Source organism: Bombus pascuorum, chromosome 8 (assembly GCF_905332965.1).
Source record: "Bombus pascuorum chromosome 8, iyBomPasc1.1, whole genome shotgun sequence".
Classification (NCBI taxonomy): Eukaryota; Metazoa; Arthropoda; class Insecta; order Hymenoptera; family Apidae; genus Bombus; species Bombus pascuorum.
The window spans coordinates 7,219,467-7,246,234 of NC_083495.1; the positions used below are offsets into that span (position 1 = coordinate 7,219,467).

General features: G+C 46.4%; 1 long non-coding RNA gene across 2 annotated transcripts; it reads left to right on the forward strand.

The window, feature by feature from the left end:
* Nucleotides 1-26,768, forward strand: LOC132909454 (uncharacterized). Of its 2 annotated transcripts, none has more exons than XR_009658544.1 (3): nucleotides 1-2,272; nucleotides 2,329-19,723; nucleotides 26,164-26,768. It is a non-coding gene; the product is annotated as an uncharacterized LOC132909454 (long non-coding RNA). The 2 variants fall into 2 exon arrangements; XR_009658545.1 differs by lacking the exon at nucleotides 26,164-26,768 and having other exon boundaries at nucleotides 2,329-2,743; nucleotides 19,299-22,507.

Below are 26,768 nucleotides of genomic sequence, written 5' to 3' on the forward strand. Positions count from 1 at the left end.
TATTTCTGCATCACGGAACGTGCGCGCGCACAACGTTTGCCAGCGAAGGCTACGAATTGATTGGCAGTCAGCGTGCTGGAAAACAATAGCAGGTCCGTGAAAAAAGGAGGGTTGATTTAATCCTATTAATCCCGACCAAGTTCTCCGGTGACGCGTCAGGTTGTTATTTTTAATACACGCGCCTCGCTCCGGGGCCTGAAATCAGATCGTCGACGCGGCCGCGTCGTCACTGGTTGTATTCCATGCAGCGACGGTATTATTTCGCGTGTGATAAACAACTTTCGCGTGTGGAAAAGGACGCGCGAATGCACGCTACGGAGACAAAGTTCTTCCGGGCAAACAACAGTTTCGAGAAACTTTGGGTGGAAAGGGAATGAAAATCTGTGTCGAAGATCCGACGAAACCTAGTCTCGGCTGTATCTTGCGAGTGTTTCAAAGAAAGACAACCGGTGCCAACTGATATGAGAATCGAGGTGGTCCGGTGAATAGAGATTCGACGTTCTATTGGCCCGATAATTTGATCGGCGATAGATTGACAAAACAGCTACGTTGCTAGCCAGACGAAAAGACGATGCCACGCGACGATACCAACCACAAGATAAAACGAAGTTTCTCTTTGGTTCTACTCGGTCTCGATTAACCGCGATTCTTTCCCACTCTTCTCTCTTTTCGTCGATTTTCGTATGCTCGATCTGAAACTTGTACCGCGGCATTCCAGTTAGAGTATTTTGAATGCGAGCCGCAATGCATTTCGTGTGTACGAGGAAACGTAACCAATGGAACACGGACATCCTATATTATTACGATCCGACGAGTTTGCACCCTATACGGTCGTGGCAACCAATTCCAATTCCCTGCTCAGGCCAACGTGACGGCCGGCAAATAATTTACGAATAATGAGGACGCTACGTGGAACCCGGCCAGATCTCTCTGCACCTACGTGTAGGTGGACGCGCGATACGTAGTTAACTGACAGATTGTGAACGTACCAGGCCCGAACGTGATCAACCATGAAATGCGCTTATAAATTATTCCGTGCCTAGCTTCCAGCTGATATAGAATACATCGATACGTCCGGTGTTGCGTTTTACAAATAATCTACGATACGAGAGCACCGGGATTTCTTGCATAGAGGATCGGTAGCGTGTGAACCACGGATCTATCGTAGGATAACATCGTATATGATATCGCGTCGACGAACCACGAGTATGGAATTATTGCAAACTGTCGAAGGGCATCGCTACAGCTACCGTTTCCGCATTGCATTTTCAGAAACTTCACGCGACGTCTGTCAATTTCCAAACGTGTTCTCGCGCCCGACAAGATATCCTTTTCTTTCGCCTCGGAGTTTTTAAAATGTCCATCACCGTCCTTCTGACTGATTTACTTTGAAAAACCGAAATTCTGCTTGACACCGGTGCGCGCGGTGTAACGGCTGGATGGAAAAACGCAACGGCGAAGAGAAAGCTGCCACCGTTTGCATACGCGAGTTTTATAGCTTCCTTCCTTTTCCTCTACGCTGACAATAAAATCTAACGTCACGGAAGAATAAAAGCTTATTATCCGGAAAAGTGTGTTCTCTCATTGTTTTTACGGGCTGCCCCAAGGGCTAAACGGGTCGCAGAGTGTTGAGCGTAGATAACGTCGTCTACAGAGTAACAGCAGTCTACCGAGTGCTTTCACGTATAAACGTGCATGTTCGCGAGCTAGTGCCTCGCAACGCGTGCATTTCTAGCTTGCTACGAAATACCGGCGACATTCGTCAGACGGAGAAACAACGTCCTTCTCTTCTTGCACCTGAGCAAAGGAGTTGCCACGCAATACCGCATCGTAGCAAGCGAGAGAATCTTATTAGAAACTCCTACCAGCTTAGTATCGATTCCGCATCAATTTGCATTGTTCAAGACGATCCGAGGGAAACTATTCGCCGCTTGGTCGCTGTTACCTGCTTTCTGGCTAGCGGTCTGGATAGAGAGCAAACGAGTCAAGAGAGGGGAAACAAGCAAACTGGAGAACAGGAGAGAGACGAAGATTCCGTGAGTTGGAACTCCTCCTTTGGAGGAGAAGGAGATGGAGAAAGGGGTAAGCGGAGGGGTTGTCAATACCATCCATTACTGTCATGACGCCTTTATTACTATCGTCGTTCCGTTGCTTTCCATACGGTCGAAGGGTTTCCCAAGCACCGTCCCGACGCAGCTTACTCTTGGCAAGACAACTAGCGCTTCGAGAGAGCAAGAGAGAGCACCCGACCACTTTGTCTCGACGGATACGCGTACGTATAATCGGATATGAAAGATTTCGTTCGTAACAGAAGTTCGATGTCGACAGAATTTCTGGCGGTTTCTCGACGGTGTGTGGGAGAGCCAGCAATGAGCGAAGATATCGTCGACGAGCGGCAATCTCGGAAATCTAGGTCAAGTTGCGAAACGAACCAACTTCTCCAGTTTTGCCGACAACGAAAGATCGGACGAATCGAGCGAAAATTTTTCGCGATCCCGTGTAGTATCGACGATGCGTTTATCCAGAGATCGTGTCGTCGCGTGATGCTACATGTTTGGAAACGTGGTCAACGGCTTTTATTGTTAGTCAAACACAGAAAAATATAATAAAAACACGAACGAATTCGGGTATAACACGTCGAGTACCAAGTTGCGAACAAATTTCAACGACGATCCAACGTCGAGTGGACAAAATGGTCGCGACACTTGGCTGGCTGAAAAATAACCATCGTATCCGGACAAAAGTAAAAGAGAACAGCTCTTTAAATATTATGGTACGTTCGCGGCAGCACGAGTGTGGACATTAGCGCGTGGTTATAACGCGGAAGACACATCCGGATCATTCGATTTCACACTCGTTGTGCGTGGAAAAATAGAACCACGGTATAGAGGGTAGAGAGAGAGAGAGAGAGAGAGAGGCGGTAGGGCGCATGGCTGGAAGGGAAGCATCGTTGCATACAGATTTCCTGGATGATCCCTAGCAGACAGAGGCCAAAGTGGCCGAGTCACTTTTGGTCGGCAGGCAATAACCAGGCGAGAGCAATATAAGAGCACGTGAGCGACTTGTACAAAGTGAAGAGCATATTTATTGCAGGTCATAGTGGGCCGGATTGTGACGGTACCCTCAGAGACGACAGGTCTCACGGGGGCATGATATATATTTTCGGCGGCGCACACGACCACGGCCTATCTCGCGGAAATGCCATTTTCGGGACTCGACGTTCCCGGAAAGCAATAATACCGAAAGCAGTTTTAATAAAGGCTCAGCCACGATATATCGTGGCTATACCCCACACCCTACCTGTCCGACCCCTCTGTACATTGCCATCGCGTCCTATCGTCCATTCTTCCACCCTCACGTCCCTTCCACGTGTCTCGCTCTTTCATGGCGAACGACCGTACCCGTACACAAGCACACCGTTCACCATCCTATTCGTCGATGCCCGAATTTTTTTCCGTGATTCCTCTCGTGCCTGGGCTCCAGATTGCTCGACGTTACGCTCTCTCCCCTACGTCCACAGCGATATTTTATCCGCGCCTCGTTTCATTATTTTTAACGATGGTCATTTTATTACGTAATTCATTTCAATTTATACGTACCACTTGAACGTCTCCGTAATAACGGAAAAATCAGCAAGAGAAAAACGAGGATGAAGGATCAGCGTTTCCGTCCTGTCAGTCTGTCGGGTCTTGTCTCGTGGTTCTCGTCGCACTCTCGGGCGTCAGCATCGTCTGCATGAAGCGACCCGACAAAAAAACGAAAAATTAATCCTGGGAAAGTCAGGTCGGCAGGAAGGATACGCAAGAAAGCCGGGAGATTAAACCGGAAGATATATTGCGTATCCCACGCCATAAACAGACTGATGAGACGTACGCGCGATAGGATTGGCCGAGTGAAATGCTTTCTCTCAAATTACCTCCGGCCTCTGACTTGCTCGATAATAATTCTGCGCGCATTTTTCCGCGAGGCAACGAATACGTTCCACGGTGTAACGTGTTTCTCGAAATTTTTCATCTCCCCTGATGGAATAATCTAGCGACAAACGTGACAAAAACACGACGTTGAGATCCAAAGAGGTTGCACGAAGTAAAGAAAAATGTCTCAGGATCTAGTTTATCTAACATCGGGACGATCGTGTTTCTACGCTGTACCGTCCCTTATGCGATCCTTAATTTCCGGCACGCCAGCTTATTTGTATACACGATCGACTTGGTCGCACTCCATTCGAAGGAAAGGCAGTCGCTATTCCAGCAAAATGCCGATGACACTTGGTCATGCCTGGGCGCCATCGTGCCACATCTTAGCCGACACCGGCAACGGCGAATCTAAATTGGAATCTGTCCGAGGTTGTGCTTCAAGGGGAAAGTGGATGGAAAACGTGGACAGCCGACCAACGCCTACGCAGCGTCGGTCAACGTTTAAAGTCACGATGACACAGGAAGATAGCGAAATCGTCGACGAATCGTCCCATTGACAAGTTCGATCGGCCGCTTGACACGCCACGAAATTCAATCGAATCGACGTGACGAATGTTTTACGAGAAGCAAGACGAAGACGAGTAGAGGTTAGATATTTTAGCGAGCACGTTATTCGTGCGTGCGTTGACCGCGTGATTTATAGAGGCGAAAACGCACCGATACGATAGCCCGGCAAATATCGATTTTTCGATATTCTCGATGCTCATCCAGCACGAAATATCGGATGGGTGCGTGCCGCTCGGCCAAGCCGAGCCCGTTCAAATTATCATACGTCGAACAATTTCTAATTTAATTCTGTTTCGCTGCGAACGGTCATCGACGTACGAATCGTCGTGGAATTCGCACGGTCCAGCTTTCGGTGAATTTCGAATCCTCGCGACGGCCTCAATTTTTCGAAAACCAATCGGGATTGAAACAATAAAGAACGCTGGAACGATAAGACCGTTCTCCCGTTTCGGCAAACCACGGAATAGAAAACTTTTGCGTTAATACAATGCGAGAAAAATATCGAGCACAACCAGCTCAGCGTACGAAGTAACGTTTCCCACAGTTCCGTAATGAAAGCGGTTGTCTCCTCTGGTTTCGTGCAACGATTCTTATTTCAAGAACTACGGAAGATGCGCGCTACGCGCTCTAACGCTACACTGTATTTACGTTTCAGACGCAGCTGCAGTAACCGCGGGGTACGACCAACAAGTGTTTTATGATGCAGATTAGCCAGGTTACCTTGTAGCAACGTCTTCGTTCCTATCGTAATAAGCCTTTGAGCGACTATTTTTTACCCTCTGAAGATGCCATCTGACGTTGAAATTAACCGTCCGTAGTCTTAATTTTTAAAGTTATTTTATCGACAAAGTAAAATGCCCGGCCTCTGCGAACCCCACAACTCTTAGACCGCCTTCTTCGTTACTTTCTTTCAACCCTCCTCCCGTTACCTACTGCTCCCGTACTCCTGTACTTTCTTAGCGGCAGGACGAGCAAATCTTTTTCAATCTCTTTTGAATCCTTTACGAGCACAGTGAGATTGGAGAATAAGAGATCAGGGCGAGTGAGAGGGGGGAGAAGGTCGAAGAGAAAGATGAGAATAAGGTAAATCTCGCAAAGAGGAGGCAAAGGGCCACGCTATGGAGTGTAAGAAGGGAGAGAAGGAGGGGCGGAGAGAGAGAGAGAGAGATATAGAAAAAAGAGGAAACGGCAGGAAGCGATGGTAGTATGGGATTCGAAACGTTCGTCCTTTTTTCCAGAGCATCGATAATCCCTCCGCGTAAATCCTTAAACGCGTCATAATGGACTTTGCTCGGTTATTATCGACTCCGCGTCTATTCTCGCCGGAGTTCACCTCATTTCCCTAACGATACCACGGTCCGTTATATGGTCCTCGGGCAGCGAAGCTAGAGGAATGGAAAATCGTCAAAGCAGGTGTCGAGTCAGGGAAAAGGGCGAAACACTGGCAGAAAGCAAATAGGAGCGAAAGAGACTAAAGACAGAAAGGTCACATCTAAAAATTGAACTTGAGCAAGACAATTTAGTTGTGACTGGAGGAGAATGCTGGAGGACGATAAGTGCTGTTCAGTGTTAAATCCACAGGGAAAAACTGCTATATATGAGACAGAGGGTGATGCGGGGATGAAATCCGCTCGCAGGTGTTAAAATATTCGTTGTACCGGGAAGCACGGTCTCGCTTGCCATTGGATGCTGGAGCAACACACTCGAAAATACTTTTACGCTTGATCGCTTTTCCTGGCGCTCTGGCAGCATGGTTACGCCACCAACTATGGCAACCAGCTCGCGCCATGGATCAAAAGAGATGAAAGAATATTTCGAAATAAATCCGGCAAATTTATGAAATCAACTCGTAGATTCTCTCTTTTTTGCCAGTAATACAATTTTATCCGGCGAATTCTCGGTCTATCCGATTATAATTTAGCGGAAGCACTACTGCTACGTGAAAACAACAATAAGCGAAACAATTTGACGATATAATATGATTTAGCAAGTTAAACGGAAAAATTCTGTTTGGATAAAATCAACGATTAAACTGAAATATCCATTTTCGCAAGATTAAAAAAGGGAAAATTGTTATGTCGTACGACGTTGTTGTAAAACGAAAAAGCGCCCTGGGATACGCCAGGCTATTCCGGAATAGCTTACGATATTGCGGTAACGAACGGAAATGCTTTCAAACGATTTGCAACATCGTAAAACTTTGTTACAAAAAATCCTACTGCTACCGAGGGAGGTTCAGGAATACTAGGAAGTTCTCCACATTGTTCCAAGACTCACGTTGTTGCTAAACGGAAAGATATTATTTATGCTTTAAAGCATTGGCTCATTCTCATCTGCTTTGTTTTCACATTCGTAAGTGTTCTCTCTTGGTCTCGTAACGTTGTTGCAACAACAAGATTTCTTTAACTCAACGGAGATCGCGTTTCTAAAAATTCCAATCGTACCCTTTGCATATTTCCAGCAGTTGACAGTAAAATATATGTTTCTCCCTTCCTAGACGTTGAAAAACAAATTCACGCGTATGTCTGCCACGGATCAGCCTCCACCTCGCCAAGGTTAAACATTCTGATCTCTCGTTTAGAAAAGTAGATTGTTATCGCGCTTGTTGGCAACAATTTCGCAAACGAGACACCGTTGTCTGTTAAAAATATACAAGCGTCGCAGGGTAAAGTAGTGAAAGTACAACAGCGATTCCCCTGCCTCGTTTCCCCAATATTGTCGCAACTCCCTGTACCGCAGAAACTCCTGGAAGAGAAAGCACGCTTTCGGTCGCAAACGACACGGTCGCATTGCTTATGTAGTATGCATGCAGAATGCAGGCGCATCACGACACATACGGGACTGTCGCGGGAAAACACTTTAATGGTACATCGTCTGACGGCTAAGACCGGAAACGAGTGGAAGCTGAAATCGGAAGGAAAAAAAAATCCCGGATACTTTTCCATCGCATCGACAATGCGCCGAGCAGTCAGGTTGACTAGAATCTCGACGTGAACCGCGCATGTTCGCGAGTGTACGTGTACGTACACACGGCGAAGAGACGCTGAACCGTGAGAAAGAGAGAGAGAGAGAGAGAGAGAGAGAGGAAGAAGAGAGGAGTGCAAAGGCATACGCGTACATACGTGCATGTACGTACATAGTCGTGTACAAGAGGGAAGAGCCAGCCTAGGTACGAGTTACCCAAACTCCCATTCGATTCGAGCGACAAACTTTGCAAGCAGTTTGATCGTCGGAGTTACAGATTCACCGTAGAACTCTGAACTCCAAATGGGGAATCTATTATCGAAGCAGCGTTTACACGTACATGTTCGTTTACGCGGCTTGCCGATCTAGCTGCTGTCATAGCTGTAGCGATCAACGTTTTGATCGTGGTGTCAATTTGTGCCCGACAAGTTGTAAATGCGAGATCGAGTTGTCAAAGCATCTGATCGATCTTTTTAAAGCTTCGTTGAGCAACTTAATAATTGAGTAACGTCTATTTCCCAAGTTCGTGTTGCAGACCGAAGAAGACGACCAAAAATTAGCTACAGCTAATGCCATACACGGTGCAATCTATTCCTACCTTTCTCTCTTGTTCGTCTTTTCTTTCTTTTCTTTTTTTCACGGTCGAAATACCAGTCACAAAAGCTTCCCGTAATTTTGAGAGAATCCCTGGATAAACGGGGTAAGCTTGAAAGGTGGATGCGGGTTTCCTGGCAGATTCACGACGTAAATACATTTGTCTCTCCTTCTAAGTGGGCTGCTGTCTCTTCGTTGCCGAATAAATGCCAGCCGAATAAAACTTCCTGGCTACACACAAACGCAATTACCGGACGTATCCCGGGCGAAGAGAAGAGGCAGCGAGGCCCGACCGGACGAAAGACGCATTGCCTCTCCACGGCCCGTCCCGTTTGCACCATTTCCCGAACCTACGATTCAACACTGCACGAAATTAACTACCCTCTTTTCTTTCCATCGAATCACCGGCAACCAACCGGCTCGATTCTCAACAGCGGCTCTTCCGACGAACAACCAACCCTCCAACAATGAAATTAAATCTCGCGGAGTTGGTTTCCCTGTGTTACACAGTGTAGGTAAGTTTACGTATATTGTGGCACATTTTTACATCAGCGAGTAATCTTAAATGTCGCAGATATCGTATGATATCCAGGAATGTGTATTTTAGTTTTGGAATATCTTGAACGTTTCTCGTATTTTCTCTGGTGTTCACCTCTGCTTGGTTTCTATGTAGCTGATATTCTTTATTCCTTACTCCTCCCTGTAATATTCTTGCGGCGTTATACATATCTTTTTTATTGTTGACACTTCTTTCTTTTATGAATATTGCGCTGGTTTTTATCGCTGGAATTCTGTAATTCTCGAGAGAAGGTTTGCGCAGGGTGAAAATTTTACAAAGTCTCTATTTCGTCACGTTAGAAAATGTAGATATCTCCAGCAACATGCTGATGGATTATTTCCCACCCCTGAGCCGGATGGGTCACTGCCCAAGGAAGTAGTTGAAACAAGAAGGAATTCCCTAGAAATGTTCACAACAGTCTCGACAGTCACCAAGACAGATTTTGGAGAAAATGACCATAGTCGCCACAGTGGTTGGCCACTGGATGAACGCCAAATAGCCAGCGAGTTGATATCGTTCATGGACTAGTCAGCCAAGATGTAGTTGTTAGCATAGAATACTTTGACATTCGTAGAAATCGAAGGCACAGAAAATGGATCAGGACAATTGGTGAAAAATGTGACAAGTATATTTCCGTGATACTTTCGCATTCTATAGTCGTAAACGTAATTTCACTCTAAGAAGTAATTAACGAGTAACACGTAACAATATATAAATCGATCAAAAGTACGATATTTATTTGTTCGAACATCTCGCTAAAAAAACTGAAAGCATCTATGAAGGTTCGAAACTTCAGTTACAATCGTACAAAGTTTGTGTTGCTTCCTATTGCAAAAGGTAACACGTATGATAACAAAACCTTATGGTCTGAATACATCTTTAATTTAAGATCTCGCTAAACCATGAAAACTACTGTATCGATGTAGACGTTTTCGTGTACGAAAAATGTGGCTCGTTCGAACGGAAGATCGCCGAAGGGCATATACGATAGAAATTTTCATTTGACTAGAGATACAGGCAAACTTTATGAATCGAGTTCGCCTTTACACATTTTTGCGATACGCATTGACCGTGCATAAAAAGTCGCGGCGGGCGGGCATACCTCCGTGTTCGATCGCCGTAAAATTCCTCGCAGGCACGTCAGTTTCCGTACAGTTGGAAAACGGAGAACCAGGCGAAACAGAAATACTGCAAACTTGCCGGAGGCCAGGTATGTCTAGATCAGCCACCGATAACGCAAGGAATTGCATGGCCGGTAATTGAAAAGCAGACAAGCAAGGATGCCTGCGCGAAAACCAAGTAAAATGTACGTGCGAACGTACTTTTCCATAAACGTTGCACTATTACTGCTAAATTACTACGTCAGAAAAATTCAACCGTTCTTCGGTAGCGAGCTTTAGCTTTTTTCTCCGTGGCAGCTCGAATCTTTCTCGCTCTTCAAACTAACTTTAATTACGTTCAAATAAATGTCAGATGTATTAGGAATTCAAAGGGGTCGATGTCGTTAGAATATTAAGAAGCGATTATGATAGAAACATGCTCGAGCTGCATCACGGCAAACGGGGAAGAAGGAAAAACAAAACCAGAGGTGGTGAACGGTTGGCATGTTTGATAATGCGAGCTAGTATTTCCAGATTACGTGGACAGGATGACGCAGTAAAAGCCTAACAGAGGCAATGGCCAATATCGTACACTGCAACGTGTCTACTGGCGGATACATAGGATATATGTAGTCAATATCACTGATATTCCCGATGGCGCGATACACCGGGCAAACGCGTAATTAAAACTGACGCTTTCGTTTGGATGTGCGCCCTGTACAGAACCGTTGTAGCTCGCGCGTTCCGTTATGCGGCTATCTCGGCCTTCACTTCCGCCGCGATTGCCATCGAACGGGAGAGGGGAAAAAAAAAGTTTTCAAAATCACCGGTTGTCCGTCAAATATGGGTTGCATGAAAAACGGGAAATTATTTGGCAGCATTTCCGCGCGCGCGAGCCCGTCGCACTATCGTGTACCCAGAATTTACATTCGACGCGCGCCTGCTCTCCACGCGCGGTGACGCGAATTAAATTTCACGGCTATCGGGTTGGAGCCGTGTCGCGGCAAATATTTATTTGATTCCGACCGATACCATTATGATGTAACGTCGATTTATTTAATGCTTTCCACTGTTACTCCTCCCCTTTCACCAGTACGAAATAACATAACTGTCTCGTTTGAACGATGAATGGATCGGAACGACAAAAGCACCTATATGAAACCCGTTCTCGTCGATCGTCCTCGCCGAAATTCTCGATGCGTTCAGTAATTGTAATTAATGTGTACGCAAGTTCGATAATCCAGTCGAACCGAGACGTTGCACGAAATCACTCGTTACCTGGGGTAGAAAGGGGTTGCGTGAAGGGGTCGAAAACAGTGGCTGTTAACGCAATATGTAGGTAATGGCGGCACGTAGGCGAGAGTCGGTATGATAACCGCGATGCGATAACGATTTTCAACTGGGCCCCTGTACCGTGTCGAATCGACGATAAATCGAGTTACCTCTCGTCAGAAAGCGATAAACATTGCCGTTGCCCGATGGTGGTGCGGTTCGATATAGGGTGTGCGTGTTTCCCATTTTTTCCCCCCGTTTTAACTCCACCAGCCCGATTAAATCATCGCGATGCGCAACGATTCTAGTGACAAGTTGAAAAATCCTTCCCACCGAAAGCAGCACGCGATTTCTTTCATAATCTTGAATTTTACGAGACTATCTGTAACGTCGTTTCATAACCGTACTAATTATAATCTGGCGATTAAAATGCTTTATTCCCGGAGGGCTAAAACCGGCTAAAAGGGAAGAAGGATCGCGCGCCAGTAGGGCCGGAAATATCTATAAAAGAGCTTTGTCGCGACATTATGAAGAAGCTTTGGAAACGTTTCAAGCGAAAAATGCACAGGAAATCGAGTTACGCGCAATTTTAGGGAAGAACAGGCCGTAAAGAAGAAACAGAATCATAGAAGCTATATGCCAGTGGAAAGTAAATTAATTTGGTCCCTTTGGTTTTCGTAGATTTCCGTAGCGAACGAACAGCGTATCCCTCGTCGCGTAAAGCGGAGCTGCGTGCCACGGATTATGGCACGGTAAATGTAGGTGTAATGCGTGCATGTAAAACCCATGGATGCGTGACTCCGGTTCGTATCGAACACAATAGCACTGTCGAGGCTGTATTTTTCGTGTACACGTAAAATCCATTTGGTCGTTCGACATACTGGGTTGTCACTCGGTACAATCGCATCCTCCTCTTGTCGCGCGCGCGACTACGGGTCAGCTTTATTGTCAGCGCCGCCAGAATTCCGGCTTTCGCATCGAAACGAAGAGCAATTATTCTCACCCACCGCTGCGAGCTTTTAATTGTCCGCGTGCACCACCCTTCCGTCGTGTTCAAAATATTGTATTACTTTTCTATTACGAAGCAACTGGCGCGGCCACCGTTAAAAGCGCATTCTGACCTTTTAAATTTTTCCATTAACCGACATCTATCGAGGCACACTCAAACTTGCGTCATCCTTGTTGCCCTACATGTCCTCCTTCTGTTCCATTCTTCCTACGTAGCACATGCATCTTCTCTCTGTTTCTCCTGCTTTCTATCGGTACTCGGTGCTGCCGAAAACTTTATCCAACACCGTTAACCCTACACACTACACACCACGTTTACGCTGAGAAGATATACGTTAAATGTTGCTGTGAAAACACTGTTCACACATTCAGAAAATAAAACGAATCGACGGTAAAAGCGTTGAATCCGAGAGTAAGTTAATAATTTATAGGAAGGTTAAAGAGTCGTGTTTTAAAATATGCAAGTACATTACTTGATTGAAATCATTAAAAAGGAGCTCGGTGAATAAAACGTGTTAGCCTATTGTACTAGAGATCGATAGAAAGAGATGAAACACGAACGATGTGCAAAGATAAATGGTGAAAATGCATGTGTTCTAAATCAATTATCAACAAGGTTGACGAAAGATTCAAAGAAAAATTCTATCGCGCAGGTGATGAAATATAAAAAAAAAAGTTGGCGTTTTACGGACCCTTTAAACTAAAAGAGAAAGCCAATTAAGGATAAAATTAAGTATTGCCATTAAGGAAGAACAGCATGCATCGCGATAACGCTAGTCCACACGCAGCAATAATGGGTGGTAAAAATTACATGACAAAACGGGTGTAATTAATCATTCCTCGTATCCTCTTCGCTTGACACCATTGGGTTATCATCGTTGCTAATCATCGCAGTATTTTCTCCGTAAAAAAAAACATCATCAGTTAATAATGATTCATGCAGACGGAACAAACAAACTGACAAACAGACAGCAAAAAAATATAACAAAGTACGCTGGAGAATGCCTATCGCCTCTAGATCTCGATCTACGTCGACCAACAAGAAACGCGACAAAACTTCGCGGTGAACTTACAATCTAACAGGTCGTGACTGTATTCCACTGGTGTCGAAGTCTCGGCAGCAATACTTTCGGCATTAAAGTCAACGCGTCATTTTCCACAGCTCACATCCACGTGGTTCATTAGCGAGAAAAGCCTCCCCTTGCGCGATACCGGCAGGGCCGCGACCTGTACACCACCGTTCCTCCTTTTATCAGGATTCCTCTCTCGTTTGTTTTCACGACGTGCGAACCTGGTCCGGCTTATTTCGCCGTTCGCCTGTGCTAAACTCGGTATTCACGGCGTATCGCGTAATGCCGTAGCATTACTGCGAATGTCTAAGCTCGCTAACCGGTAAATATGAGTTTTCACTTGCCGCCCTGGCTACAAACCCATTTCTACTCTCGGCCTCTATTTTTACCTCGTTAATTACGATTACCCGGCGTCCCAAGGCACGCCAGGTAACACGCTCGGACTTCCGACGAGTTTCTTTCTCTAACGTGAACCGGCGAGACTCTACCAGGTGGCCACGACTACACACTCAAGTCCGATATACAGGAAAGATACCCGCGAGCCGGAGAATATATCGGAGACTCGTTACTAAACAGGAAGATATATATATATATATTACAGCTTTGTATGCTCGTTATCGAAGTACTAATATTCTATCGATGCAGTTGCGATCGCGCATAGAAAATGGTTTCCTTTCTGGCATCGGTATAACGTTTCGTCGATCTCGCCTACGGGGGTCCGTTAATATCTAATTAAACAACTGAATTCAATACATCAGCATGATGGTTCCAGGCCACTGGAACTAGAGCATAGACTAGAAGTCCTGCGGCAGCGTGCAAGACGAAACCGGTAGAACGAAGAGAAACAGCGTAGCGGCGAGTGGAAAAGGGAGAGAATGGTGGAAACTCGAGGAGGATCTACGACCTCAATTCTCTGCCCTGAAATAGGCCCGAGTCTTCCTGAGGTCGGTCTTCGGTACTTCGACCTGCGGAAGCAATATTTCCACGGGACTTCCGAGAAACGGCGAACCCGCCGGCAATTAGTCAGGAAGTGGCTGACAAGCCTCCTCCACGTCTTTCGCTCGTGCTTTCCACGAATTGACCGCCTTTGTGCGCTCGATCGCCGATTCGATATTGCCGATTCGCGAACGCCCGTATACCGGGATTAAAGATCCTCCCTTTCTTCTTAATTAATCGTCTAACGAGAGGAAAAAAAGAAAGAGAGGAAGAAAACGAGCGAATCTTCCATGGGGAATCGATCAACCATCGGACAGAAACAAAGAAGATTCAAATCGTTTCCTGGCCCTCGAGTTATGGCGTCTTTATAAGAGCCACTATCCTACGACTAAATCATCGTAAGTTCGCGCTATTTCGGACGACAAGACAATTCGCGCCATTTTCCTCTGATATAATTCTTCTTTAATGGCTCGTAAACAAACTCCCATAAATCGTGACTTTCGTCGTTACGCCGAGCCTGCCAAGCCCTGCACAGCGTAACCCGCTTGAATTTATAATGCCGACGATCAAACACGTAGCAATACCGTGAATCGTAATAGCGATATCCGCGAGTTAACGCTTCTATCGCGATCGACGCTCCACTTCATTCCTTCCAGCCTCATGATCGGGAGAGAGTCGGATTTTCAGTTTCGTCATTGGCCAACTGCGATCCAGGGACTACGTATCGTAGGTAACTACTCCTACGGGACCTGTAAAACAATACTGCTTTTCTCCGGTGAGCTCCCCGAGTCATCGTTCCTTATGGACCACGGTAGAACGAAATCAGACGCGAGTCCGTGCGGTACGACTTACCTGGTGACGAATAACGGATGCCGCAATATCTACGGACACGCTGTGCGATTCATATAAATTATCTGGTCTGACGTGATTTCAGTCGGGTGGTTGCACGTTTCGTTACACGTCCATTTAACGCGAAGATTTGTCTCTCACGATGAAACCGAGCCTGCAAGTCGCGCCACTTTTTTCTCTTCTCAACTGAAAATAAACCCGAAACGTGCACGTTCTCTCCCAGGCTGCTTCTTTATGCATACGTTTCCAGGCTCTCGTAATAGGATCAGTCGCGAAAACAACAAGAGGAAAAAGCTGACGAACGATAATTACAGTTCGACGTTATTGCCTGATCGAGTATACAATTATCGGGCGGATAATCGGCAGTTGGCCGAATGAAAAAGTTCAAAATTCTACGCTCTTAAGGAGCCTAGGAATTGTCCCTTATTATGCAGTTCTTGTTATTACCGTCGCATCGTTTTAGCAATTGAGCTCGGATAAAAGACCACTTTATATCGTGTGCTGTCGTATAACGAGCACCATTACGGAATCATCTCCAGTTGGATCGTAGGCTCCCGACTTCCTCTCTCTTTCTCTCTCTCTCTCTCTCTCTCTCGTTTGCTCTTTCTCTTCGTTCCATTCCAGAAAAGTGCATTGTCTCTGTCATTAAATTACGCTACGCTAATGACCGTCCGTCCAGCACTGTAATTTATGTAACTGCAGCCGGTTACGTCACGCGGTGATTTGCGAACGATGATGATAGGATCGGCGCGGAATCGAAGCGGAGGGGAACGTTGGAAGTAGTATTACTCCGAGCTGGTTCAGACGCAATCGAAATACTCCGGATGATCCCCTTTCTCCGTGTAGATACGCTTCTTATTGGTGTATCGCGATACGATGTGATACGCGAACACCGCGTATCGTATATTATTATCCGCGTATTCCATTTCTATGTATATTTGCTGCATATGCACGTACCGAGCCGTACATCTGCGGCAGAAGACGTTTCGAACGCACGAAAATTGTACATGGAAGAATACGTATTCGCGGTAGCATCGCGTTCCGTAAATAATATTCTTCGTGTTGGCCAACATGGACGAAATATTTTTCATGTAAGATTTTCTATTCTACTCGGCTCGTCGAGTTTCATTAATTAACACTGGACTCGGTATCGTACGCTTGGCTGGCCAAGACACGGCCTTAGCTACTGCTGTTTACTCTGTTTAATATCTTCGAAGAGAACGGCTGATTGGATCAAAATGGAACAGGCGGATGATTAATTTCAGCCGACTCTCTTTTCAACGGCGAAGCAATTAACGCCGACGCTAATTAATCGTGCAATGGTCCGGCTGTGTGACGTGGCTTTCGAAAATATCGACGGTATCGAAATCAGGTCGTAACTCGATTACGGGGAAAGATTCGTTATCGCGCGACCTGCTGTAAAACGAAACGATCATGGCACGCTTCGATTTTCTGTTTTATAGGATCAGCCCCTATGCCCCTGTTCCTGTTTTTCCTCTCTATGTATCTACATGCACGCGATAATACGTATGTATGACTATGCTAAACACGACTTTCCCTTTTTGCACTTTTATCCCGTGATAAAGTGGCGTAGACTGTGGCGCGCGCTTTCGATCGATCTACTCCGAGAAACGGAGAATGAACGAGGAATGATGGAAGAAGAGGAAGAACAAGACGAACTCGGCCAGAAGAGCGATAGAGAAGAACGAGAGATATTACTTTTGCTCGTTATCGGTTAATTGGAATCACAAGATTCCCGATCGTTTCTGAGAAGCCAGACTTCGCTAGCTGCCTCTCCGTCGCTCTTCCGCCCTCTCTTTGTACGCGGCTTATCCCCGCGACTTACATTCGTGCGGAAACAGTCAAACGCGGAAGATGCAATTACCGTGCCAGTAACAAACTCGTTTGGCACGGTAACTGCAGCGCCGTGTTTAAATTGCAATCGTGTATCAGCGCGATAAAGACATTCGCGAACGGATTTCCCTCGGTTTTTAACCGACGCATCGATACCGCAAGAGAGGAACAAGTCTGTATTTAATTCGAATCCCGAACCGTGTCGCTGATTTATAAGGTCGCGTCGATCTCGCGGCCAGATTGGGGACTAATATACGAGAAGCAGAAACCATTCGATAACGAAGCCGAACCAACTATTATCGTTTTTGTTCTGCTTCTCCTTCCTCCTATTCCCTTCGACCCTATTCTCTCCTCTTCTTTTTTTTTCTCATCGTCCACGAGAAATCCGCAAAGACAATGGGATCTCTGGTCCACAAAAACCGATATTTCCGTCGTCGGAACGATTGTACGCGGCTTAACGATCGACCCGGAAAAGGAAATTTCATCTTCTCACGAAGTGCACCCTTTTTATTTCTCTTCTCCTTCGTTTTTCGTTACCCAGCCACTCTTTTCCGTGGCTTCGTCCCTTTCCCTAGCTCTTTTATTCCTCGCCTTCTTATTTACAGCGGCAAATAACTCCTTTTGCGACGTAATATCGTTACGGTTATGTAGTTTCGCCGATACGCCGGTTCTTTATTCTATTCCAGGGGATTCCCTCCCTTCGTTGTATGCTCGCCACGTTTCCCTTCTCCTCGCAATCTTTTCCTCTTCCGCGTCTGGCTGTCTCTCTGCCTCTCTTCGTCTGCCTATATTTTCAGCTATCATCCAAGACAGCCTATTCCTTTCCTTGGCACGAAGACAGAAAACAGTCTTCGTCGCGAGATTCAACCGATATTCAGCTGTACCGGCCGAAATTGAACGATTTGTCGTATAAACGTCTTTGAGCCGATTCACAGTGCGCAACGCCATTGATAAATCCGGACGTCTATCCGCGGAATCGCAGCGCCGTCACCGGACGCACTCGTGCGGAGTTAATCTTCCAAAGAGTCTGCGGGAATAGGAAAGAAAGCCGCGGAAAGCTCGAAACATCCTGGAAAAACCTACCAACTCGAAAATCTCTCGCGCCCAGCCAACACGATCCCATCACACGGAGAAACTTTCCCCGTTCTTCCCCCCGGTCTGATCATCGTAGTTAAGCTGCGTTGGCCACGATTCTCGCTCCTATCTACCAACTACATGCACGTGAAAGACCATCAGTACTTTCAGAGTCTACCTAAACCTCCACATATCCTAGACTATATGATAGTGTATGTACTGTACCCGATGCGGATTTAACTCGAAGAACTGGAAGAAAAAAACGGAAGAAAGGTATGTACGTATATCTATCTAGTGGTGCCAAGTCAGCTCACCTAAAGACCAACGTCGGTAGGAGCTACCTTTAAAGAAAATCCTCATTAGAGAAGCTTCTGCAACGAAGGTAGCAAGCCTGGACGCTGCAAAAAGCGTCTAATTAATTATTTGCGTTTTCCGTCGAAACGACAACGATAAGGAGCAACATCGCCGCGTAATTGCCTACCGACGAAAGTAGCGATAAAGACAATGGGTCCGCGCGTCTCCGTCTTGTAATTGAACCCTTCCAACTTTGCCGGGAAAGTGTACGACAGCTGGATGCGCGCTTTAATCGCGACTAACGTAACCCTACCGGGTGTCTCAGTCGCAGCCCGTAACGACGATTTACGGGTTAACGAGTTCACACTTCTCGAATTTCCCGGATGTTCGCATGATTCTTCCCCACCTATCCTACCAAGTATTCGATTCAGCAGCCTCCTTTCTCGGTAGGGTATTCGCGGTACCCTTCGCATACCACCGCCCTTCGCCGTACCTTCAGCTAACCAACGAAAGTTCGCCCCTTACATTATCGTCGCGGCAGCCGCGAGTCGCTTCTTGCGCTTGCGGGTGCCGCTAACTTTTTAACTAGTTGCAAATTAAAATTTAACTCGAGGGTACCCAGCACCTTCACCTCTGTCGGCGTTTCTCGGTACTTTCTCGTTCCCCGGCTCTGGAGAGCGGCAGCCTGTGCAACGAGACGCGTCCGCAGAAGAAGAGAGAGCGAAGAAAGTTTCCGGGAGTAGATTTAAAAAAAGAACCGAAGGTTGCTGAAAGTTATAGGGACCGAGGATCGACGACGTTAGAGACTTCGATCATTTTTACGAGCGCTCCTAGTCACTGGCGCATCGTGCAACCGAGGATGAGAAGATACTGCGCGCTATCTCGATCCTGCTTTTTCTCCAAGCTGGCCCCTAACTCGACGCGATGTCTGTTTTTCGCGATCTACGAAGCGGCACAAATTTTTCAACTCCGGATATTTGCTTGCCTGTTATTCGTTGGCCGACCGAAACCAACGAAAGTATACGAAATATAAGAACCACCAGTTGTTTCCATCCCGAATACTTCTGTTACGTTAAAACAACAATGGCATTCCCACGAACAACCGCGGCGGATTTAGTTAGTCGGGCATAATAGGTCTAGGGCGTACGTCGTTTTTTCTTCTGAATGCATCACGGGGTAACGAGGCAGCTCCGCGCGCGCAATATTTCAATTACCGCTCAACGTATCCTATTGTTTGCAGACGCAGCAGTCGACAACTTGGGATCTCCGCGAGCCGGCTCACGGAGCCATGAAGAAATAATTTCGAAATTGCCGCCAGCGATTTTTCACGAAACGACTGTGATTGAAACGCGGTCGCCGGCTCGCGGATACGTGCGAACAGAGAGCGTCACACACAAGCAAGACGGCGCGACGGGTTCCGCGAGAAAAGCGCGGAAAAGAGTATTGCAAAGAGAGAAGAAAGAGCAGGTAACCCCTTTTGCGACGGGCCGAGGGCAGGAAGAACAAATTGCACTTCCCAGTCTCGTTAAAACAATGTCGTCGGGGGGACAGAGAAGAAGGGCAAGCCGTGGCAGTGAGGGGCGGGCCGAAGGGAGTGAGAGGTAGGAGGTGAGGGGCAGAGGAAAGCTAGGTGGCTGCTGCAGCTTCCAACGAAGGAGTATTCAGGTGGAAAGAGCTCTTCGCTCGTTAGCATTTAATTGAGAACCTCGCGAAGAGAGGACTTCAGTCCCCGGTAACGACGGTCGACGGGCTCGTTTAAATATTTTAATAATCTCTTGTATCGCGAACGGCGATTCGAATATTTAGCGGTACCGCGATATCCAGGACTCGGCCTCTTCCTTTACCGCGCTCATTGGAAATACATGGCAAAAGGATCCGCGGTAGGAATTTCCCACCGATCGAATTCTACCTACCTACCTACCAACCTACCAACCTACCCACCTACCAGCCGTTTGCAAGAACGCTCTCGCTTTCTTTTACGATCGAGTATGGATTGTACGCTTTGTTGAAGCAATTAGAGCGAAATTTATCGATCATCCGACCACTGAATATAAATGTCCAGAATGGAAAACAACCGATGCAGCGTGCGACCAAACGATAGTCATTATCCTCCAACGTCGAACGACGAGACATTATAATTTGAAACGTCATTCGGATTTACATGACTCGTTGGCAAATCCGCGATTTCGCAAACACGATGGTTTGCCGTTGACAATGAACCTTTCCATTCTTTATAAATCGCAATCGATTTGGTCAACCTTTACCATCGTTAACTCCAGTTTTGCCAAACCAAACGAAAAGGAGAAAATAAGGAAACACGATTAATCGCATCGTCGATTCGATCGACCTGACCTCTATTCACTCGCGAAGTGAACCGTTGTAACGAGTGGCTTATATCGACCCTCGCGCACGGCCTTCGAATTTTCCGGTCTAATGGAACGTGCCATTTAGGCGACCACTTTGAGGCGACTCGATTTTCTCTGTATTTTTTTTCTATTTTCTTCGCATCGTTACATCGACACACCTGGCAACACCTTACCCTACAGGTAAGCGGCGTACAATAGGCGCCACGTATCGTTGCACATACAAGCTTTCATATTGTGCGCCAGCCGAAGGCTCATTTATCATCCATAGAGGGATAATCAATTAATCGCGTGAATACGGTCGCAGCGAAGACTCGTATTTAATATTTAAACTTCTTGCGCGGGAGATTAATTCTTCACGCTCCGACAGGGCTTCTATGATCGACCTATTTATCAGCACAGCCTTTCGCCACTTTTCTCCGATGCTCGCGTTACTACGGAACTTATCAAGCGTTGTAAAATGTATTACTGCTGGTTCGTTAATTTTTCAGAAATATTTATGCAACCCCTCCCAGGTCGTTCACGGATACCCGGCAGCGTATCGTCGATCTTGCTCCTCTACGGCGCGATCCTTTACGACATGGCGCCGCGCCGTTTAGTCGTATAATAGGCGACGATTCTATCCACCACCTCTTTATTAAACGTTCGATAATGCATTTCATGCCGTGGATAATCGTCACGGATCTTGCCTTCTGATTTATTCCCCTTTATCTCTACACCCTAAGAGGATTCAAAAGGTATCCCGTACACGAACCTTTCTAACGTCCCGCAAAAATGTCATTAGCTTCCGCTAGGGGAATGCCCTTTGACCTTTGCACGATGAGAGGAAACTTGACCTGCGGCCAGCGTTAACCAGCCGACTTTGTAACCTGTTGTCGCCATAAGTAAGTCGTCCCTCTCTCTCTCTCTTTCTCTTTCTCTCTCTCTCTCTCTCTCTCTCGTTCCCTCCCTTCCTCTCTTTCTCTCCCTGGCTCTCTGGTCGCGGTCGATCGCATGACCCTACTATCCTGAACCCACCGCTCAACCTCTGTATCCCTATCTTTCAACGAACGCTATGCGCGTCCTTCCGTTCCCTCCTGCCGCTGTGCTCGTGCTTTTCGGTAGATCAAGGTGACCTAGGTTCATTAGCTCGTGACCGACGATGTACAAAGTTTCTCGGAACCTTAAAGTAAAGGGGGAGCTCGACAAGACTGCAACCCCGATTAGCTTACGCTCGCAAGATATCTATACATCGTCTCCCGGAACGATCGACAAATATAGCCAGAGTATCGTGTACTTCGACAGCATTAACCGGGTTTCTCTACACGGATTTCACGGCCGTCGGCTTCGTGTTTATACACACCGTTCGTGGAATGCGCGCCGGTACCTGGTGGTATTTGTTGTTTGCAGTTACTCAGCCCTCTATGTTTTCCTCCTACCCATCCTCCCAAACCATCTCGATCCCGTCTCGCTCCCTCTATCTAGTCAACCCCTTCTCCCTCTCTCGTACTCTTAGCACACCAAGAATGCACCACGCGTTGCCCCGTGCAAGCACGATGCAGCAACATACTGTGTACCGAGGGATGCTCCGAGTACAGGGAAGGAGAAGACAGTCTGCTGAGAGGGATTTTATTATACGGTAGAACGGAGACCCGCAGGAATATAACCGTGGAAATGCACAAATAATACGAAAGCCGCAAAACAGGCGGCAGTGATAACATCGCGAACACGGTGACAAGAGAGAGGGACGAGAAGAAAACGTGCCCTCCGTTGAAGGATCCGCGACTCCTACGCGCACACTAACCAACCAGCTAACAAAACCAACAAATATTTTTCATTGGCCGAGCACGTATCTCGAGAAAAACACGTTGCCCGGAAGATTCCTTTTGTCGAATCTCGCTACGTCATGTCGGTTCTTCCAGCAATTTGCAACGGTTACGCGGTGACACTCGTCGAAAGAGATACGCACGACGAGCTTTCCTCGAATTTCGAAGATTTCTGAGGATGACCGATTTAGAGGTAAACGAGAAGCAGCTTTTACGGCGCTGTAACGAGATATCTTAATCGAAATCATACGGTAATACTACCGGAGAAAAAAAGGTCAGCGGTTTTAAAAGTTTCACGAGTACTTTACGGAAGATAATCCGAACATGGGAAGGGAATTGATCGATCGCGCGCTTTGATCAACTCGCGGTTCGTGGACGTTATGGACCAAGTGTTCTTCTTCTTATAGAGATTATCTGATCCGAGGAATACACAGAGGAAAAATGTGGTATCGGAAGGTTTCAGATGTCCGAGCAATTTTTGATCGCGGAAGGTCGGAGGAACAGTAATCGACGTCTCTCGTTGGCCATCGTGTCCTCTCTTTCCCTCTTTCTCACACTTGCGTGAGAGTACAGGAGCGGATAGCAAGGTACACGGTTTCCCCATTATCGGGTGTTTACGACGACGACGAGGGGCATAGGAGGACGCACACACGAGGACGAGGGTGGCATCGCCGTCGGTGGAGATCGCATCGGCCGCTCCGCATAATAACTAGCTACCATGCATTTACATTTTAATACGGCCACTCTGCATAGCGGATAAAAGGTATATAGCCGACGAGGTTGAAATCATCGACCTCTGTGTGTCGTCATCGACACCCTCCGCGTCGCACGTTGCCCGCGGAAATAACCGGTAAATTAGCCAGAACCGAACCTGCAATTCAAGCTTCTTGGAATTCTTACTTTCGCCTTGCGCCTCGGTTTTCCCGGCCGCGGATTCTTGTTTTCGTAGCCGCAGTGAAAAATAACCGAAACGATCTCGCGTCAGAGTCGATGGGGCGCGAGTTTTTACAGCGGATGCTCTTGCAAAATGTCAAAGGAGCAAGCAGACTTGTTATTAATGCAGTTTGCGCGACTCGTCGAGGGCTGCAGTAAATTAAACAGCACACGCTGAAAGGGGAACCTATTGCGCTACCTCCAAGAAACGACCACCAGTACGGGAACATCTTTACTCGATGAAAAATGTACGGTTGTCTACCGCGAAATGGCTGATTGTTGTTTTACATCTGCCTGTACGACATTTAATCCACGTCAGAGCATAAACCCACGATATAATTAAGCAGTAAATCGTACGGTGAAGTTTCTTAAAAGATGTATACAATCGTCTGGTTTTTAATTAATATGCTACAAACAAATCTCTTCATTAACCGCTCCATTAGATGACATTAGATGATTTGAACGGTGTATTGACCTACTTAGTTGTCGCACAAATAAAATGTAGCGGCACAGGAGCGTAAAAAGGTTCAAGTGGAAAAATTCGAATCTGGGAGAGACCTATATTACTGTAGCTTTGGATACTAACGATTATTTTGGTTTACAAGGTCTACAGGCAAATGAACTCTGGACAGATTGTTATTGCCGTTTCTTGTAATCTCCAGCCGAAGTTATATAAGAAGATTAACTTTTTGTGGTAACGTCCGTCGGTATAAACGTATGAACGTGCTTCCTAGGACAGAGTATCATTATCCTTTCTTCGATCGACATAATAGCATTGAGCGAGCGACGATTACAACTGGCATACACTATCTCTATATTTGTACCTGTATTTATACTGATCTTAATACAATTGACTATTACGAATTCATCTACTCGTTTCTTTATGAAACAAAGCTACACGTTTAATCCATCTCAAAATAATTTGAAAAATATTTGCTAACAAGAACTCACCATTCGATGGTCCCATCCAAATATTCGTCGTCGGTTGTTGAATATCCAAAAGAAAAAATTCGAAGCAAGGTTCCTCGTCGACTCACATCCCAAGATCCAAGAAACCAACTAGATATCCATTAAGATAAGCCGAGACCATGTTTAATGGTGAATCCAAATGTCGGCAAGAAGGTTTGTCGGTGGTGGCGATGGTAGAGCAGCTGGGGTTGGCGGTGACAAAGAAGCGAGAAACAGGGGCGATCGTTTCGTTTCGTAGTTTATAGCGTTTTCGCGACGTATCCGAAATGCGATACTGTGGCTGGATAGGCCTTGAAAAATGTTCTGTAACAGGAAGAAGATAACCGGTTAGCTGTTTTGCAGGAACAACATCCGATAGAACGAAATCCATTCTGTTAGATAAAAAAAAGAGAGACAGAGGAAGAAAAAGAAAAAAATGAGACAGCAGTGGAAGAACTGATGCAGAAGTAAAAAATTATTAAACACGATGATATCGGTACCATCCGGGCCGATGCAAATGGCCCATAAATTTGTGAAATTACATTGAAAATCAATGCGCTAGAGAAAGACAGGGAGCACGAGAGAGAGGACGCGCGTTTTAATAAAAACTCCCTACCCTTTTTGTCAACGTGCGCTGCTCTCAGCGATATTAAAACCCGAACTCGAACACAGCTCCCGTACACGTAGTAGTTTCACCGAAATAAACGAGGCTAGATATTCTTAACGTTTTACTGGATGTACCACAACAATAGAAAAAAAAAAAAAAGGAAAAAGAGAAAGGACAAAAACAGGCAAAGTGTGGACGAAACAAAAAAAGAACAGATTGACCTTATTCCCATAATAGCTCGACTCTGCCATTCGATCGACTCTTGTTTATCAATGAGAATCTAAGCCGCGAGTAAACGGTGGAACGTCGATAACCATCACGCTCGTACACCCTCGCGATTCTAGCAGCGTCGAAAACCTATCGATCCACAAAATCGATCCGACCTGCTTTTAGATCCCAGCTGTTTCGTTGTGCCGCGTATGTTTCGTTATCTAGACGATCGTTCCGCTGTAATCGATTCTACGGTCACACACGAAACAATGTTCGCTTTCCTGGAGAGACTGTGCCAGCGAACGATGAAACTGACGCTATAGGTTGCATGGGCGCAGAGAGAAAGCCGATTTACATCGGTACCTGCGTCCCAATGCACGCAGATATACAACGGTGATTTATTAGGTGGAGAATTCCAATTCGCGAGCTGGTTCATCGCGGACCGCAGATGAATCCAGTAAACATCTTTGACCCTCTCTTTCTAATAATTCCTCTTACGGTTTACGTTCACGTATATCGTTATAGAATTGCCTTTCGCTACTTTCTGTTGCTTCAAGTCTTATTGTTACGTCGCGTAATATAAACCGTACGCCACCCCTCGTTGTCTGGTCATCAGATGCCCACCCTTACTCAAACCTTCAATAAACCTAAGGATCCACCATAAATCTTAGTATTTCTAAAAATCAGGATTCTCAAGTCCCGCAAATGTCTTTAGATGGTCTTTAAAACATTCCTTCGCGATCGCGTCTCTCCGCGAATGGTCGAAAACTTATGGAAAATATACGGACGTTTGACCGGATTAGTTGCTAAGCAATTAGCGTGACGAGGACGCGTCGGCTGATCATGCCCGATTATAAAGGGAGGAAAAAGAGGAGCATTGTTTCGTTCGGACGAGATCCCAGAGAGCCGCAGAGAAACAATGAAAGCAGATTTTCAAAGGGTATCGAGAACTGGCTTAATTGCCGTCGCAATCGTCGATAATTGTACATCCGTCGGTTTTCCTAACGAGAAAATGAACTAATAGGGGTAGAAACGAGTAATGGTTTCGTTCTCTTCCCACCACTCCCACTGACCTTTCGTAGTCGTTATCGCACGAAGTTAGATTGGATTCGCGAAAAAGCAACAACTTCGAACGAACCCCTCTTTTTATGTAGAACGAGTCTTCGCCTTTGATGCCATATCAAACGAGCGTGATTGAATGAACTATTTTTTACGTAACTGATAAATGTTCTGATCCAGGTCGTCGAAGGGGAAAAAATATGAATGCGGTAGCATGGTCGTCAGGGTGGCGCAGCGGTATCGTGTCGTCCACGCCCTTACCGCGCCGCGTCTAGCGTTCCAAGTTAAGTTCTATCGACTGATTGGCAGTCCCCGAACGCTTTATTACGCTCCGGTCGACAATTTCGAGAATAAGCCATCACGGACAGTGGCGTAGATACGGTGGGCGTCTCGAGACCTGCATCGAGACACACAGAGAATACGGACAGAGTCGGGTTTCGTGCGTACCTTCCGGTAAAGGTATCGGTCTGGAAACGGTGAGTTATATCCCCGTAAGGTATCATTCTGCGGTAAGAGATGGCACGGTAGCTATCTGATTCCGTTATCTCGGCGCCATATACCCAGTCCGTGGATTCCGCGGCGAAATAACAGTCCTCAGAAATAACGTATTCCGTAGGTCGGCCCTTTCAGCGTCCCTCTTGGGTACGTTCGTACATGTCTGTCTTCATTCGCCTTTCATCGACTAAGCCTTTCTTCTTCTCTGCTCTGACCGCGAAAGACGAAGATCGGAGGTGGTGAACAATGCCGCGCGATGTTGGGTGCGGCCAGAAAACAGAACCAACTCC